The following is a 17,384-nucleotide window of genomic DNA, read 5'->3' on the forward strand; positions in this document are numbered from 1 at the left end:
TCAAACCTGGATAAGAATTAGATTTCTCAATATCACCAATTTCTTTATAATAAGACCATAAGAAGTAGGAACAGGAGTCGACTGTTCAGCCCCTTGACCCTGCTCCACCATTTAATAGGATCGTGGCTGATCTGACACTCATGTCCACTTTCCCCATAACCTTAATTCCCTGACTGATCAAGAATCTATTTATCTTGACCTTAAATATACACAAGGACTCTGTTCCCTCAACTCTCAGTGATAAAGAGATCCAAATACTCTCAAACCTCAGAGAAAAATCCCTTCTCATCTCAGTCTTAATGCATATCAGAACCTCAAGGGAGTTGGGGGCAGAGATGACTTAATTGGAGATGTTTGAATGCATGTAAACTTATTAATTCACTGCTCACCTTTGCTGTTTGGACACAATTTATCATGTGAAATGTGTAGAGTTTTTAGGTTAAAATATTATTGTGTGTAATGAGATCTATCTTCATGATGAAGGGCTCTTGCCCGAAACATCAATTCTCCTGCTCCTTGAACGCTGCCTGACCGGCTGTGCTTTTCCAGCTTTTTGACTCTGATCTCCAGCATTTGCAGTCCTCACTTTCTCCTATATTCATGGTTAGTAAAGAAAATTCTAGCCATTTTCACAGGAACCATAATTCTGAGCAGCACTGTGGAAATTCTAGCAACTTTTACAGGAACTATCATCTGAATGGCACTGTGAAAACTACTTGGGGCTATTTGATGCCTTTGAATATCTCTAAGCTTCAGGATCACATTTCACTCCTGAATGACAGTGAGAAAGATGAACGGCCTAGAATTGCTGCAGATATTTCAGTCAATGATGATGAGAATGCTCGTGAAATGTAATACAGGAACAAAGTAACCTGATCTGTTTTCATCACAACGAACATGGGTATATCTTTCCCACTGCTGAATGCATGCTACTGCAATGGGACTGATAGTTATATCCACATGGTTGTTATGCTATTGACATGATTCCCTCCTGCCCACAAAATAGTCAAAATTGTCAGAAAGCCAATTTTGACTTTCAAAATTAATAAGTTTTTATTTATTTCACAAGAAAACTATGAAGGAAAGTGCAGTGACAAAGTGCACTGATATTGTAACTCGATGTTAGACTGGCATTTTGTAAATTTGTACATGATTCCCCGAAAGTCAACAAAGACATTGGAGGGATGTGTGTGAAGAAAGGCAGTGATTTAAGACCACGGGGCAAAGACTGGTCAGAACACTGACAGGGAGGGAACTTCCATGTTTTCCTTCACTATAGTGATGTGGATTTTTTTATAGCTGCCTGAGAGACCAGATGGCCTCTGTTTAGAATTTCTTCCAATAATGGAACACTTCTTCAGTTTTGACCCTCCAATAATATGGTTGTCCCTCTGAACTGAACCTCCAATAGTGGGGCACTCTCTCAGTTGTGACCCTCTGACAGTGCGTTTCTTGCTCAGTACTAACCCTTTGATGGTCTGGCACGCCCTCAGGATGACCCTCTGACAGTGCTTGCTCCCTTAGTACTGACCCTCCAACAACGCAGCATTTTCTCAGCACTACCTCTCTGACAGTGAAGCATTCCCTTAGAACTGACCTTCCAATAATGCAACACACCTTTATTACTGACCCTCTGACAGTGCAACTGTCCCTCAGTATATTTTAGATTTGCTGACACATTGCTTAATCAATTAGAATTTGTAAAACTCAGATTTCTCATCCTGCAAATAACTCACTTCCAAAAGCTTGTCCAACATCGACAGAGCACAAGTCTGGAGTGTATTGGATTACTCAGAACAAAAAAATCATAGAAGTGTTAATGGTACTGAAAAAGTCCATTCAGCCCGTCATGTTTGCACTAGCTTTCCCAATGAGCAATGTGATGTAGTGCTGTTCTCCTTTTCTATGTAACCCTTGCATGTTATTTCTATTTAAATCACCATCTAATAGCCATATAAATGCCGTAATTAAATCTGCCTCCAGGCAGTATGGTTCCGTGCCCTAACTGCTGTATGAATTAGTGTTTTCTCACATCTTATTTACTGCTTTTGCCTATCATTTTAGATCTGATTCCTGTCTCCTTCTGTTTCTGAACAGGTGCATCACATTAGTGATGTTGGTTTAGGGTATCTGCCATTTGCCTGTTTCCTGTTGTTGATACCTTGGTTCCACTGTCGCACATTTTCTTAAGCTACTTTCTTTTTTTATATCTATAGAAGGTCTTGAAATTTAAGAACAATAGAACACAGAACAGTACAGCACAGGATCAGGCCCTTCAGCCCAACATGTCTATACCAATACATGATGACATTCTAAACTAATCGCACCTGTCCCATGGTCCATATCCCTCAGTTCCCTGCCTGTTCATGTGTCTGTCTAAATGCATCTAAAATGTTGTTAATGTATTTGCTTTTACCATTTTCTCTGGCAGCATGTTCCAGGATTCTGCTACCCTGTGTGCAAAAGACTTGCCTCACACATCTCCTTGAGAATTTTCTCCTCTCATATTAAACCTATGTATCCATGTTTGACATTCCACACTATCAATGCTTCTCATAATTTTATATACTTCTATCAGGTCGCCCCTATCCTCCAATGCCGTACTGAAAATTATCCAAGTTTGTCCAACCTTTCCTTATTGCTAATTCACTGCAATTGAGGTAGATTGGTAGACCTCTTGGTAATATTCTGGTAGACCTCTTTTGTGTCCTCTCCGAAGCCTCAACATCCATCCTTTTAGAGTGGTGACCAGAACTGCACAGAGTACTCTAAAACCAGCCTAACTAGGGTTTGTTCAGTTGCAACATGACTTACCAGCTTTTATACTCAGCGCCCCAATCAATGAAAGCAAGTGTGTCTTATGCCTTCTTTACCACCTTATCCACTTATGTTGCTCCACTTCAGAGAGCTACAGACTTGCACCCAAGATCCCTGTGTTTCTCGATGCTTCTAAGGGTCCAGCCATTTGCTGTATACTTTTCTCTTGCTTTTGATTTCCCAAAATGCATCACCTCACACTTGTCTGGATTAAACTCCATGAGCCATTTCTTCGCCCAGCTTTCCAACTGATCTATTTCTTGTGATATCCTTGACATCCTTCCTCACTATCTACAACTATATTAATTTTCATGTTGTTTGTAAACTTACTGATCAGGTCATTGATATTTTTATCCAAATCATTTATAAATTACAAACAGCCCTGATCCTTGTGGAATGTACTGGTAACAGATCTGCAGTCAGAAAAGCACCCCTCCACAAATAACTTCTGTCTTCTCTGGCCCATTTAATTTTGTATTCAACTTACCAACTCACTGTGGATCCCATGTGACTTAATTCTTTGGACTAGCCTACCATGATGGGCCTTGACAAATGGGTTTCAGTAGAGTCCATGTCGACAACATTCACTGCCCTCCCCTTCTCAATTATCTTTGTCACTTCCTTTAAAAACTCAGTCAAGTTTCTGAGACAAGACATAGCCATGTCACCACACAAAACCATGCTGTCTATCCCAATTAGTACATTCTTTCCCCCAAAAAAGAGTAAATCCTGTCTCAATAATTTCTCTACCACTGGATATAACATCCTGGATTGTCCCTGTTGACCTTCTTAAACAAAGAAAAGTATTGGCTATACTTCTATCACCTTTGGCTAAAGAGGATACAAAGATCTCTATCAAGACCTCAGCAATCTCCTTCCTTGATTCCTTCAGCATCTTGAGATAGGTCCCATCAGGCCCTGAGGACTTACCTACCTTAATGTTTTGCAAGACACTCATCACCTTTTCTTCTTAATAGCAACATACAAATAATAACAACATACCTCTCCCTAATCCATGTCCTCTCCTCAGTGAATACTAATGTGAAGTACTCATTTGGTGGCACAGTGGCTCAGTGGTTAGCACTGCTGCCTCACAGTGCCAAGGACCCGGGTTCAATTCCTGCCTCGGGCTACTGTCTGTGTGGAGTTTGCACATTCTCCTTGTGTCTGTGTGGGTTCCCTCCCACAATCCAAAGATGTGCAGGTCAGGTGAGTTGGCCATGCTAAATTGCCAGTAGTGTTAGGTGCATTAGTTAGGGGTAAATATAAGGTGGGGGAGTGGGTCTGGGTGGGTTGCTCTTCGGAGATTTGGTGTGGGCTTGTAAGGCCGAAGGGCCTGTTTCCATACTGTGGGGATTCTAATCTAATCTAAAGGACTTCACCCATTTCCTCTGACTGCACGCATAAATTCCCTCCTTTGTCCTTAAGTGGACATACTCTCTTGCCCCTGATATATGCCAAGGCCCCCTTAAGTTTTCCTAGTCCCCTATTTAAATTTGTAACTGCTTCCTTTATATTTCTCAAGGGCCTTGTCTATTTTCAATTTCCATAACTTACATATGCTTTCTTTTTGACTAAATTTTCAACACATTTTGTCATCCAGGGTTACCAAATCTTGTCATCCCTATCTTTCATCCTCACAGTAACAGGCTAGTCCTGAACTCTTATCAATTGGCCTTTAAAGGGCTTCCACATGTCAGATGTGTATTTATCCTCAAGCAACCATGCCCATTCTAATTTCTCCAGTTCCTGTCTAATACTGTTGTAATTAGCCTTCCCCCAGTTCCCAAAATATTTAAACTTTTTATCAATTTGCTTTCATAATCAATTTGTTCCCCTTCATTTCCTCTGTCTTATTTTAATCATTGCTATGGTTTCCCAATACTCTAGCCTACAGTGAGTTGTTACTCTGTATGCCTTAGTTTTTGATTGGATACTCTCTTTGATGACCTTAATTAACCATCATTCTCATTCATCTTTCTGTTTAACTGGAATAATATTTTGTTAAGCATTATGAAATATCTATCACTGCTGTTAAGCTGAGAACACTGGTTTGAGACTTAGTTACTCACCATGAAACTGAATTTGGCATTCTACCATGTTGTTATCTCTGATTCTAGAGGATCATTTACTGTGAGATCTTTAGATTAGATTTACTTACAGTGTGGAAACAGGCCCTTCGGCCCAACAAGTCCACACCGACCCGCTGAAGTGCAACCCACCCATACCCCTAAGTTTACCCCTTACCTAACACTACGGGCAATTTAGCATGGCCAATGCACCTTATCTGCACATCTTTGGACTGTGGGAGGAAACCGGAGCACCCGGAGGAGAACATGCAAACTCCACACAGTCAGTCGCCTGAGGCGGGAATTGAACCTGGGTCTCTGGCGCTGTGAGGCAGCAGTGCTAACCACTGTACCACCGTGCCGCCCATAAATCTTATCTATCCTTCACTACAAATTACTAGATTGAAGATAGCCTGTTTCCAAGTAGATTCTGCGATGTACCACTCAAAGAAACAATTTGTGATGCGCTCTACAAATTTGAAAATAAAACAGAATTTGCTAGAATGACTCAGCATTGTGGACAGAAAGCAGAGTTTACAACTTGAAATATTAACTCTGATTTCCCTGTCCATTGATACTGTCAGACCTGCTGAGTTTTTCCAACAATTTCTATTTTTGTTTCTGATCTCCGACACCTGCCGTTTTTTTTAGCACTCTACAAATTTGTTTTCCCTGTTACCACGGTCCATTCATTTTGTCCAGTGAAAATGCAAATTAATAACCACCCAATGCAATTGTAGTGCCTTTCTCACTTGCCTACATTATTTCCCAATTTATACTTTGTCCTGTTGTGAGAAAACTCTTCACAGGTCAATAGACTCCTCCCACCTGTCACTTCTTTCCATTGTCATGCTTTATTTCCACCCAAACTAATTCTATACCATAATCTGTTGCATCTATACTATGACTCACCACTGCTCTGATACCATTCCTTATTAACAAACCTTCTCAGTTCTTTTTCCCTTATGTCTATTTTTCTGAAGTTTTAATTACCTTTGATACAGAAATCCCATTCCTGTGACCACATCTCTGTTTTCGCTATCAAAACATATCCATTTATTAAACTTTATACTATCAACTTGTTTATCTTGATACAAATGCTGCATGCATTAAGTTATAAGCTTTTCCATTATCATTTATTCTGATGCTAAATTCTGTTGCATTTTTCTGGGAAATTTTCATAGAATCCCTACAGTGTGGAAACAGCAACTCACCCACCCAGACCTATTACCCCATCTTATCTCTCTGTAAACCCGCATGTCTTATGGCTAATCAACCTAACCTATGCATCCTTGAACATCCTGGGCAATTTAGCATGGCCAATCCATCAAACCTATCCCTTGCTATGACACTTTGATTATCATTCCCCTTTTCACTACCCTGCACCTCTGATCTCTTCTTACTTTTTAATTTTTTAAAATTTCCCTTCTTTTGAACTACCTGCCCATCCACCACTAATTGGTTTGAAGCCCTGTCTACAAACCCAGTTATAGGATTCACTGGAGGAGAATTCTTGACAAAGAAATTGCTTGATCTTTGTGAGACTTGCTTCGATGTCAGTGGCAAGTGCCCTTACTTTGCAACTGATAACAAGATCTGAGCCATTAGGTTCTGAAATCATAGAGTCAGCTTATGGTTTAGTGATTAGTATTACTAAACAGCAACAGACTTTATAAAATTAAAAACTCTCATTGTGTCCATAAAGCAGCTCTGAAAGTGACCCCGCTTTTACTGAAGACAGTGATGTTTTGCTTATTGAAAAACTACTAATGGCACTAAATCATGTACTAAATCATTATTGGAGCATGGGAACTGGATTAGTAGATTGGGTCTGTTCTTATTGGGGTGAAGAAGGCCAAGATGGTATTTAATAGAGACATATAAGATGATCAGAGCATTAGGTAGGGTAGACAGTGAGAGTCTTTTTTTGAGGATGATAACGTCGGCTTGTACGAGGGGGCACAGCTGCAAATTGAGGGGTGATAGATTTAAGACAGATGTCAGAGGCAGGTTCTTTACTCAGAGAGTGTAAGAGTGTGGAATGCCCTGTCTGCTAATGTAGTTAACTCAGCCACATTAGGGGCATTTAACCATCCTTGGAGAAGCACATGGATGATGATGAGATAGTGAAGGGAAATTGACTTAGATTAGTTCAGATCTTCTAGGAGAAAGTGAGAACTGCAGATGCTGGAGATCAGAACTGAAAATGTGTTGCTGGAAAAGCGCAGCAGGTCAGGCAGCATCCAAGGAGCAGGAGAATCGACATTTCGGGCATGAGCCCTTCTTCAGGAATGAGGAAAGTGTGCCAAGCAGGCTAAGATAAAAGGTAGGTAGGAGGGACTTAGGGGAGGGGCGTTGGAAATGCGATAGGTAGAAGGAGGTTAAGGTGAGGGTGATAAGGTGAGGGTGATAGGCCGGAGTGGGGGTGGGGGCAGAGAGGTCAGGAAGAAGATTGCAGGTTAGAAAGGTGGTACTGAGTTCGAGGGTTGGGACTGAGACAAGATGGGGGGAGGGGAAATAAGGAATTTGGAGAAATCTGAGTTCATCCCTTGTGGTTGGAGGGTTCCTAGGCGGAAGATGAGGCGCTCTTCCTCCAGCTGTCGTGTTGCTATGGTCTGGCGATGGAGGGGTCCAAGGACCTGCATGTCCTTGGTGGAGTGGGAGGTGGAGTTGAAGTGTTGAGCCACAGGGGGGTTGGGTTGGTTGGTCGGTGTCCCAGAGGTGTTCTCTGAAACTTCCGCAAGTAGACGGCCTGTCTCCCCAATATAGAGGAGGTCACATTGGGTGCAGCGGATGCAGTAAATGATGTGTGTGGAGGTGCAGGTGAATTTGTGGTGGATATGGAAGGATCCCTTGGGTCCTTGGAGGGAAGTGAGGGGGGAGGTCTGGGCGCAAGTTTTGCATTTCTTGCGGTTGCAGGGGAAGGTGCCGGGAGTGGAGGTTGGGTTGGTGGGGGGTGTGGACCTGACGAGGGAGTCACGGAGGGAGTGGTCTTTTCGGAACGCTGAAAGGGGAGGGGAGGGAAATATATCCCTGGTGGTGGGGTCCGTTTGGAGGTGGCAGAAATGACGACGGATGATATGATGTATATGGAGGTTGGTGGGGTGGTAGGTGAGGACCAGTGAGGTTCTGTCCTGGTGACGATTGGAGGGGCGGGGCTCGAGGGCGGAGGAGCGGGAAGTGGAGGAGATGCGGTGGAGAGCATCGTGACTACGTCTGGGGGGATATTGCAGTCTTTGAAGAAGGAGGCCATCTGGGTTGTTCGGTATTGTAACTGGTCCTCCTGGGAGCAGATGTGGCGGAGACGAAGGAATTGGGAATATGGGATGGCATTTTTTCAGGGGGCAGGGTGGGAGGAGGTGTAGTCTAGGTAGCTGTGGGAGTCGGTCGGTTTATAGTAAATATCTGTGTTGATTCGGTCACCCGAGATAGAACTGGAGAGGTCTAGGAAGGGGAGGGAGGAGTCTGATACGGTCCAGGTGAATTTGAGGTCGGGGTGGAAGGTGTTGGTTAGTGGATGAACTGTTCAAACTCCTCGTGGGACCACGAGGCAGCGCCAATATAGTCATCGATGTAGCGGAGGTAAAGGTGTGGGGTGGTGCCAGTGTAGCTGTGGAAGATGGGCTGTTCCACATATCCTATGAAGAGGCAGGCATAGCTGGGGCCCATGCGGGTGCCCATGGCTACTCCTTTGGTTTGGAGGAAGTGGGAGGATTGGAAAGAGAAGTTGTTCAGAGTGAGGACCAGTTCAGTCAGTCGAAGGAGGGTTATGAAGAGGCAGGCATAGCTGGGGCCTAGGAAGATTAGTTCAGAGGTCGGTGCAACATCAAGGGCCGAAGGGCCTGTTCTGCACTGTATTGTTCAATGTTCGCTGTTCTAGTTCTATTCCTACCGTTTGCTTTCTGATATTTAACCAATCCTTGATCCTTTCTAGTATATTGCTGTAATCCCCTGCACACAAATTTTATTTTCTAATGTCATGTGTGGGCCAATATCAAAAACCTCCTGAAAATCCAAACACCACCACATCAACTGGTTCTCCTTTGTTTATGCTGCAAGTAATATCCTCAAAAAACATGACTTTCCCTTTCCGAACTCCATGTTGACTCTGCCCAATTATACTATTCTTTTCTAAAAGCTCTGTTATCACATCCATGTATACAGATTCTACTACAGACATTAAGCTAACAGGTCTATGGTTCCCCACTCTCCCTCTTCCTCCCTTTGTTAAAAGTGAGCTTACATTTGCCAGCTTCCACTAGGCAGGAAGTTTTCTAGACATGATAGAATTATGAAAAATATCTACCAATGATCCATTGTTTCATTGCTACTTCCTTTAGCACTCTGGCATGAAGCTCATCTGGTCCATGAGATTTATCAACCATCAGTCCAGCTAATTGATTAAGTACTACTGCTTTCATAATAGTCATTTCTTTTAGCTCATGGGTTACACAGATCCATTGCTTGCTGAGGCTTTCTGGGAAAATTTCTTCCATGAAGGCAGAATCAGAGAAATTGTTTTGTTTCTCTTCCATTGTCCTGTTTTTCACAGTACATTTTGCTCCACTGTGACAAATCCATACTTCCCCTTGTTAATCCTTTCCTTTCATATTGTACACAGTTTAATCAGACTAATTGCTAGTGCTCTTGGGGGGGGGGTTTAAACTAACTCTGCAGGGGCATGGGAACCCAGACTGTAGCTTTAGGGTGCAGGACCTGGAGTGTAGGGAGGTTAGGAATATGGCATCAATCTCAAAGGAGGGTGCCTGTAAACAGAAGAGTGGCTTGAAGTGTGTATACTTTAATGCCAGAAGTATACGAAATAAGGTAGGTGAACTTGCAGCGTGGGTTGGTACCTGGGACTTCGATGTTGTGGCTATTACGGAGACGTGGCTAGATCAGGGACAGGATTGGCTGTTGCAGGTTCCAGGGTTTAAATGTTTTAGTAGGGTCAGAGGTGGGGGTAAAAGAGGGGGGGGGTGTGGCTTTGCTTGTCAAAGATAGTATTACAGCGGTGGAAAGGAAGATGGACGAAGATTTGCCATCTGAGGTAGTTTGGGTTGAGGTTAGGAATAGAAGAGGTGAGGTCACCCTGTTAGGAGTCTTTTACAGGCCTCCTAATACTCCTCGAATCGTTGAAGAAAGGATTGCGAAGATGATTCAGGAGAAGAGTGACAGTAATAGGGTGGTTGTTATGGGGGACTTTAACTTTCCTGATATTGATTGGGAAAGCTATAGCTCAAGTTCGTTAGATGGGTCAGTGTTTGTCCAATGTGTGCAGGAGAGTTTCCTGACACAATATGTAGATAAGCCAACAAGAGGTGAGGCCATACTGGATTTGGTTCTGGGTAACGAACCAGGCCAGGTATTAGAACTAGAGGTAGGTGAGCACTTTGAGGACAGTGATCACAATTCGGTGATTTTTACTCTAGTGATGGAGAGGGATAAGTGTATACTACAGGGTAAGAGTTATAGCTGGGGGCAGGGAAATTATGATGCGGTGAGGCATGACTTAGGATGTGTGGATTGGAAAAGCAGATTCCAAAGCAAGAGCGTAATTGATATGTGGAACTTGTTCAAGGAGCAACTATTGAGTGTCCTTGATAAGTACGTACCTATCAGGCAGGGAGGATAGGGTCGTGTGAGGGAGCCGTGGTTTAATAAGGAATTGGAATCCCTTGTTAAATGGAAGAGGGCGGCCTTTGTAAAGATGAGGTGTGAAGGTTCAATAGGGGCGATTGAGAGTTATAAGGTAGCCTGGAAGGACCTGAAGAGAGAGCTAAGAGCAGCAAGGAGGGGACATGAAAGGTCCTTAGTTGGTAGGATTAGGGAAAACCCTAAGGCTTTCTATGGGTATGTTAGGAATAAAAGAATGACTAGGGAAGGAATAGGTCCAATCAAGGATAGTAATGGGAAGTTGCGTGTGGAGGCTGAAGAGATTGGGGAGGCACTGAATGAATACTTTTCGTCAGTATTCACTCAGGAACAGGACATTGTTGTCGATATGAATACTGAGGCACGAATAAGTAGAATGGATGGCTTTGAGATATGTAGAGAAGAGGTGTTGGAAATTCTGGCAAGGGTGAAAATAGATAAGTCCCCTGGGCCTGATGGCATTTATCCTAGGATTCTCTGGGAAGCAAGGGAGGAGATTGCAAAGCCATTGGCCTTGATTTTTGTGTCCTCTTTGTCTACAGGAGTAGTGCCAGAGGACTGGAGGCAAGCAAACGTGGTTCCCTTGTTCAAGAAGGGGAGTAGGGATAATCCTAGTAACTATAGGCCAGTGAGTCTCACTTCTGTTGTGGGCAAAGTCTCAGAGAGAATTGTAAGGGATAGGATTTATGCACATCTGGATAAGAATGATGTGATCAAGGATAGTCAGCATGGTTTTGTGAAGGGCAGGTCGTGCCTCACAAACCTTATTGAATTCTTTGAGAAGGTGACTAAGGAGGTAGATGAGGGGAAAGCGGTAGATGTGGTATATATGGATTTTAGTAAGGCGTTTGATAAGGTCCTCCATGGTAGGCTACTGCAGAAAATACAGAGATATGGCATTGAGGGTGAGTTGGAGGTTTGGATTAGGAATTGGCTGGCTGGAAGAAGACAGAGGGTAGTAGTTGATGGCAAAGGTTCATCTTGGAGTGCCATCACTAGCGGTGTTCTGCAAGGATCTGTTTTGGGACCATTGCTGTTTGTCATTTTTATAAATGACCTGGAGGAAGGGTTAGAAGGTTGGGTGAGCAAGTTTGCGGATGATACGAAAGTCGGAGGAGTTGTAGACAGTGAGGAAGGATGTGGCAGGTTACAGCGGGATATAGAGAAGCTGCAGAGCTGGGCAGAAAGGTGGCAAATGGAGTTCAATGTAGCTAAGTGTGAGGTGATTCACTTTGGTAAGAGTAATAAAAAGATGGATTACTGGGCTAATGGTAGACTACTTGGTAGTGTGGAAGAGCAGAGGGATCTTGGTGTCCATGTACACAGATCTCTGAAAGTTGCCACCCAGGTAAATAGTGCAGTGAAGAAGGCATATGGCGTACTGGCTTTTATTGGTAGAGGAATTGAGTTCCGGAGTCCTGAGGTCATGCTGCAGTTGTATAAGACTCTGGTGCGGCCGCATCTGGAATATTGTGTGCAGTTCTGGTCGCCATACTATAGGAAGGATGTGGAGGCACTGGAACAGGTGCAGAGGAGGTTTACCAGGATGTTGCCTGGTATGGTAGGAAGATCGTATGAGGAAAGGCTGAGGCACTTGGGGTTGTTTTCATTGGAGAAAAGAAGGTTTAGGGGTGACTTGATAGAGGTGTACAAGATGATTGGGGGTTAGATAGGGTTGACAGTGAGAACCTTTTTCCACGTATGGAGTCAGCTATTACAAGGGGGCATAGCTTTAAATTAAGGGGGGGTAGATATAGGACTGATGTTAGGGATAGGTTCTTCACTCAGCGAGTCGTAAGCTCATGGAATGCCCTGCCAGTAGCAGTAGTGGACTCTCCCTCTTTATGGGCATTTAAGCGGGCATTGGATAGGTATATGGAGGATAGTGGGCTAGTGTAGGTTAGGTGGGCTTTGATCGACGCAACATCGAGGGCCAAAGGGCCTGTACTGCGCTGTATTCTTCTATGTTCTATGTTCTATGTTCTAATTCCTGAGATGGCAGGACTGATGTGTAAAGAGTGTCTGGGTCAGGTCAGACAGTTTAAAAGAATGAAGGGGAAGTTTCATAGAAATATAAAAAATTCTAACAGGACTCGAAAAGGTAAAGATAAGATTACTTACAGTGTGGAAACAGGCCCTTCGGCCCAACAAGTCCACACCGCCCCGCCGAAGCGCAACCCACCCATACCCCTACATCTACCCCTTACCTAACACTGCAGGCAATTTAGCATGGCCAATTCACCTGACCTGCACATCTTTGGACTGTGGGAGGAAACCGGAGCACCCGGAGGAAACCCACGCAGACACGGGGAGAATGTGCAAACTCCACACAGTCAGTCGCCTGAGGCGGGAATTGAACCCGGGTCTCTGGTGCTGTGAGGCAGCAGTGCTAACCGCTGTGCCACCGTGCCACCCACTACCACCGTGTCGCCCAGGCCAGAGAATCCAGAACCAAGGGTGACAGTCAAAGGTATGGGATAGGTCATTTTGGACTGAGTTGAAGGGAAATTTCTTCACCACAAGTGGGGGGGTGAGCCTGTGGAATTCTCTGCCACAGAAAGTGGTTGAGGCCAAGACATTGAATATTTTCAAGAAGAAATTAGACACAGTTCTTAGGGCAAAAAGGGTCAAAGGGCATTGGATGATCAGCCATGATTGTATTGTTAAAAATTACACTACATCAGGTTATAGTCCAACTGGTTTATTTGGAAACAATAGTTTTTGGAGCACTGCACCTTCATCAGGTAGCTGTCCTGAAGCTAGTGCTTCCAAATAAACCTGTTGGACTATAACCTGGTGTTGTGTGATTTTTAACTTTTTCCACCCCATCTCCAGTGCAACACTGGCATCTTCATATCATCATTATATTGAATGGTGGAGCAAGATCAAAGGGCTAGATAGCATCAAACTGCTGATATTTTCTATGTTTCTAACTTGGTAGAAGCCTCTGCAGTCAGTGTTTATATTCTCACTGGCTTGCATTCATATTTACTTTTCCCTTCTTAGTTTCTTCACTTCCATTGCAGGTCATAAATGCTCCATTTCTCAGGCTTGCTACTATTTCTGAAATTCACATAAATCACTTCCTTTAATCTCACGTAATATTCAACCTCTTTCATTAACCATGGTTTATTTCCCTTTCTGTTTGGGTGTTTGTGTCTCCAAAGAATGTTTTTCTGTTGTAGATATTGTAATATTTCTGTAAATTATAACCCTTGTCAAATTTTCTCAATATTGCCAGCATATGCCTCATAACTTCTTCATTCCCTTCGTTCAGATTTAAGATCCCAGTTTTCAAAGAAATTATGTCACAAACAATCTTCATGAAAAATTTTATCAAGTTATGGTCACTATTTCCCAAAATTAATTAATTAACCCTCCCTCATTATGCAGTTACAAATCCAAAACAGCCCGGTTGGATTGCAGCCATAATGATTGGTTCGTAAATATAATTTTCCAGTAGCCATCTTGTTCACACTCCAGGAATTCAACCTCTAAAGCATTAGTGCTGGTTTGATTAACCCAGTTGATGTAAATTGAAGTCACCCCATTATTACTGTATTGCCCAGGTTACATACATCTCTAATTTATTTCATTTATTGTCTGCGCAATATTAATTCCACAGATTGAATTAAAAGAATAATAGAATCACACCGTATGGAAAGGCCCTTCAGTGCCTTGAGACTGTTCCACCAATAAACATACAATTATCTGCACGTGGACTACTTTCCCACTCTAGGCCCAAAACCTTAATGTTTTGTCTACCAAGTACTTATTACCAATGATCCAAACTTATCCAGCCTGCCTTCATCACTGGAATGTTCAATCCTGGGCAACATCCTGGTGAATCTCCTCTACACCCTGTCCAGTGCAATCACATCCTTCTTATAATAACGTGATTAGAATTGCACACAGTACTCCATTTGTGGCCTAACCAAAGTCCTGTAAGCTCTAACGTGACCTCTCTGCCCTTATAATCCATGCCACAACTGACAAATGTCCCATATGTCTTTGTACTACCCCATTAACCCTATTGCCTTCAGGGATCTGTGGACAAGTACCCCAAGATTCTTCTGTCCCTGCGAGTTGCTAATGCTCTGCCATTCATTGAGTACTGTGCAGAAACAGGCCATTTGGCCCAACAAGTCCACACTGACCCTCTGAAGAATATCCCACCCATACCCATTCCCCTATCCTATTTCGCAATTTAGCATGGCCAATTCACTTAACCTGCACATCTTTGGACTATGGGAGGGAACCAGAGAAAGCCCACGCAGGTATCGGGAGAATATGCAAACTCCACACAGACAGTCACCCGAGGGTGGAATTGAACAGGGATCCCAGGCACAGTGAGGCAGCAATGCTAACCACTGAGCCACCATGCCACCCTTGGTGTGTTACTTCGTCCAAACTGCATCACCTCACAGTGATCAGGATTAACTTCCATCTGACCAATCCATTTTTATCCTCCTGTAATCTAATACATTTTCCTCATTCTCAATCATCCAGTTAGTCGTCATGTCAACCCCTCCACTTTCTCATCTACATCATTTATGAATATCACAAACAGTACGGGACCCAGCACTGATCCTCGTGGTGTGGCACTGGACGCTGGCCTCTAGTCACACAAACAACCTTCTACAGTGGTACAGGGTAGTGACCCTCTGTTTACTGCCACTAAATCAATGCTCTGATTAAGAGTTACAGACTCAAAATGTTACCTCTGCTTTCTTCCTACAGATGCTGCCAAGCCTGCTGAGTTTCGCCAGCTATTTCTGATTTTGTTTTGGGTTCATTCTGTCAAGTTACCTTATTCGTATGAGTTTTTACTTTCTTTATCAGTTTCCCATATGGGACCTTGTCAAAGTCCTTGCTGAAATTTTTAAAAATTATATCAACTGCCTCACCATCATCAAAACACTTGGTCACTTCACTGGAAACTTCCACCAGATTTTTGAGACATGACCTCCCTCTGACAATGCCATGCTGACTGTCCTCAGTCAAACCTTGCCTCTCTAAATGGACATTAATTTTCTCCTTCATTATTTTCTCTGATAATGATTTAAAAATTTGCGTCAGTGCCTCTGTAATTTTCTTCCTCGCCTCCCACAGCATCCAGACCTGAGCTTTGTCCACTTTTAAAACTGCCTAAACTATCAATACCTCCTCACTTCTTATATAACTCTAGTCAAGAACTTCACAATCCATCGTCTCAAAATCTGTACCAGCACCATCCTCCTCCTGAGTAAAGACAGATTTGAAGCACTGATTTAACACTTTACCCATATCCTGCTGCTTCATGTATAGATTGCCCCTTGGTCCACAGGAGACCTTCCCCTCTTTCTTTTGATAAACTTGTGGAATAAATTGAGATCGTCTTTAATCTTCACAGCTCACATCTTTTCATGTGCTCTCTTTGCTCTCCTAATTGTGTTCATGAGCACCACCGACACACAACTCCCACCAATGTTTGCTTCCCCTCGCTGTTTCTTAGTTTCACTCAAACCATGTCCACATCTTTATACTAAGGTTTTCTGTTGCTCATGTACTGATATCATGCCTTGCTTTCAGGAAAGGCAATGGCTTGGTGGTGTTATTGCTGGACTTATAATCCAGTGAGTCTGGGTTCAAATCCCACCATGGAAAATGTATTCATTAAGAAATCTAGAATTAAAAGCTAAATGACGACAATGATTTCAAAAACCCATCTAATACATTTAATATCCTTTAGAGAAGGAAATCTGCCATTCTTATCCACTCTGGCTAACGTGTGACTTCAGACTCTCAACAAGGCTCTTCACTGCGCTCTGAAATGGCTCTGAAAAGCCTCTCAGTTGTATTCAAGGGCACCTAGGGATGGGTCAGCTAACAATGTACCATGAGTGAATAAAAAAAGGAGTGCTATCCCATCTCTTTACATTTTACCTACCCCTCTCCATCCCCAGATGTAGAATTTCCTTGAATATTCAGTTTCTAATCTTGATTACTGTGCAGCTATGCCTGTGTGATAATTAAATCAACTCCATTTTCTTCCATTTGTGCACATTAATCATCAATCTTTTTGGGAAAGCTGCACATATTCAGATAGAGTGTCATTAATTTAGCTTTTGATCCTATTTTATGATTGCCATTTGCTTCATCTGTCTTTTATTTTTTCTTGCTATTCTTCTACTCGTTACTAGTTTTCCTTCGCTTGGGTCAGAGTTTCCTGCCAATCTAATTTCAATCCTCCCCCACAGCACTGGCACACCTTCCTGTGTAAACATCATTCCCAATTCTCCTTCATTGCAACCCAGAATTCTGACAAAAATAACATATATTTTCAAAATTCCCTGTTTCAAACAATATTTGGCACACACTTTCACTTTAAAAGTGTAACTTGAAAGGGGTCTTTCATTTAAAATTGTTCTTTTTCACACACGATGTATCTTGGGAATGGGAAATAAAAAAATGGGAAGACAGTGGCCTAGTCACTACTAGACTATTAATCCAGATATCCCAGTAATGTTCTGGAGTCCCCAGTTCAAATCCTACCATGGCACATGGTGAAATTGGGATTCAGTTAAAATTCTGGAATTAGGTTGGCCATGAAACTATTGTCAATTATCAGAAAAACCCATCTGGTTCACTAATGTTCTTTAGGGAAGGAAACAACATCCCTTTCTGGACTGGCCTACATGTGACCCCAGACCAAAGCAATGTGGTACACTCTCACCTGCCCTCTGGGCAATTAATGATGAGCAATAAATGCTGGCCTAGCCAGTGATGTCCACACACCATGAATGAATAAAAAGAAATTAAGATCATTGGGATATTTCAGAGGTTTCTATTATAGACCATGAA

At 42.9% G+C, this 17,384-nt stretch overlaps 1 protein-coding gene across 12 annotated transcripts in view; it reads left to right on the forward strand.

Annotated features, from left to right (window-relative positions):
• pcloa (piccolo presynaptic cytomatrix protein a) overlaps positions 1-17,384 on the forward strand; it is a 603,113-nt gene that overhangs the window by 16,021 nt on the left and 569,708 nt on the right. The gene's annotated exons all lie outside the window — the stretch shown is intronic.

Source organism: Chiloscyllium punctatum, chromosome 44 (assembly GCF_047496795.1).
Source record: "Chiloscyllium punctatum isolate Juve2018m chromosome 44, sChiPun1.3, whole genome shotgun sequence".
Lineage (NCBI taxonomy): Eukaryota > Metazoa > Chordata > Chondrichthyes > Orectolobiformes > Hemiscylliidae > Chiloscyllium > Chiloscyllium punctatum.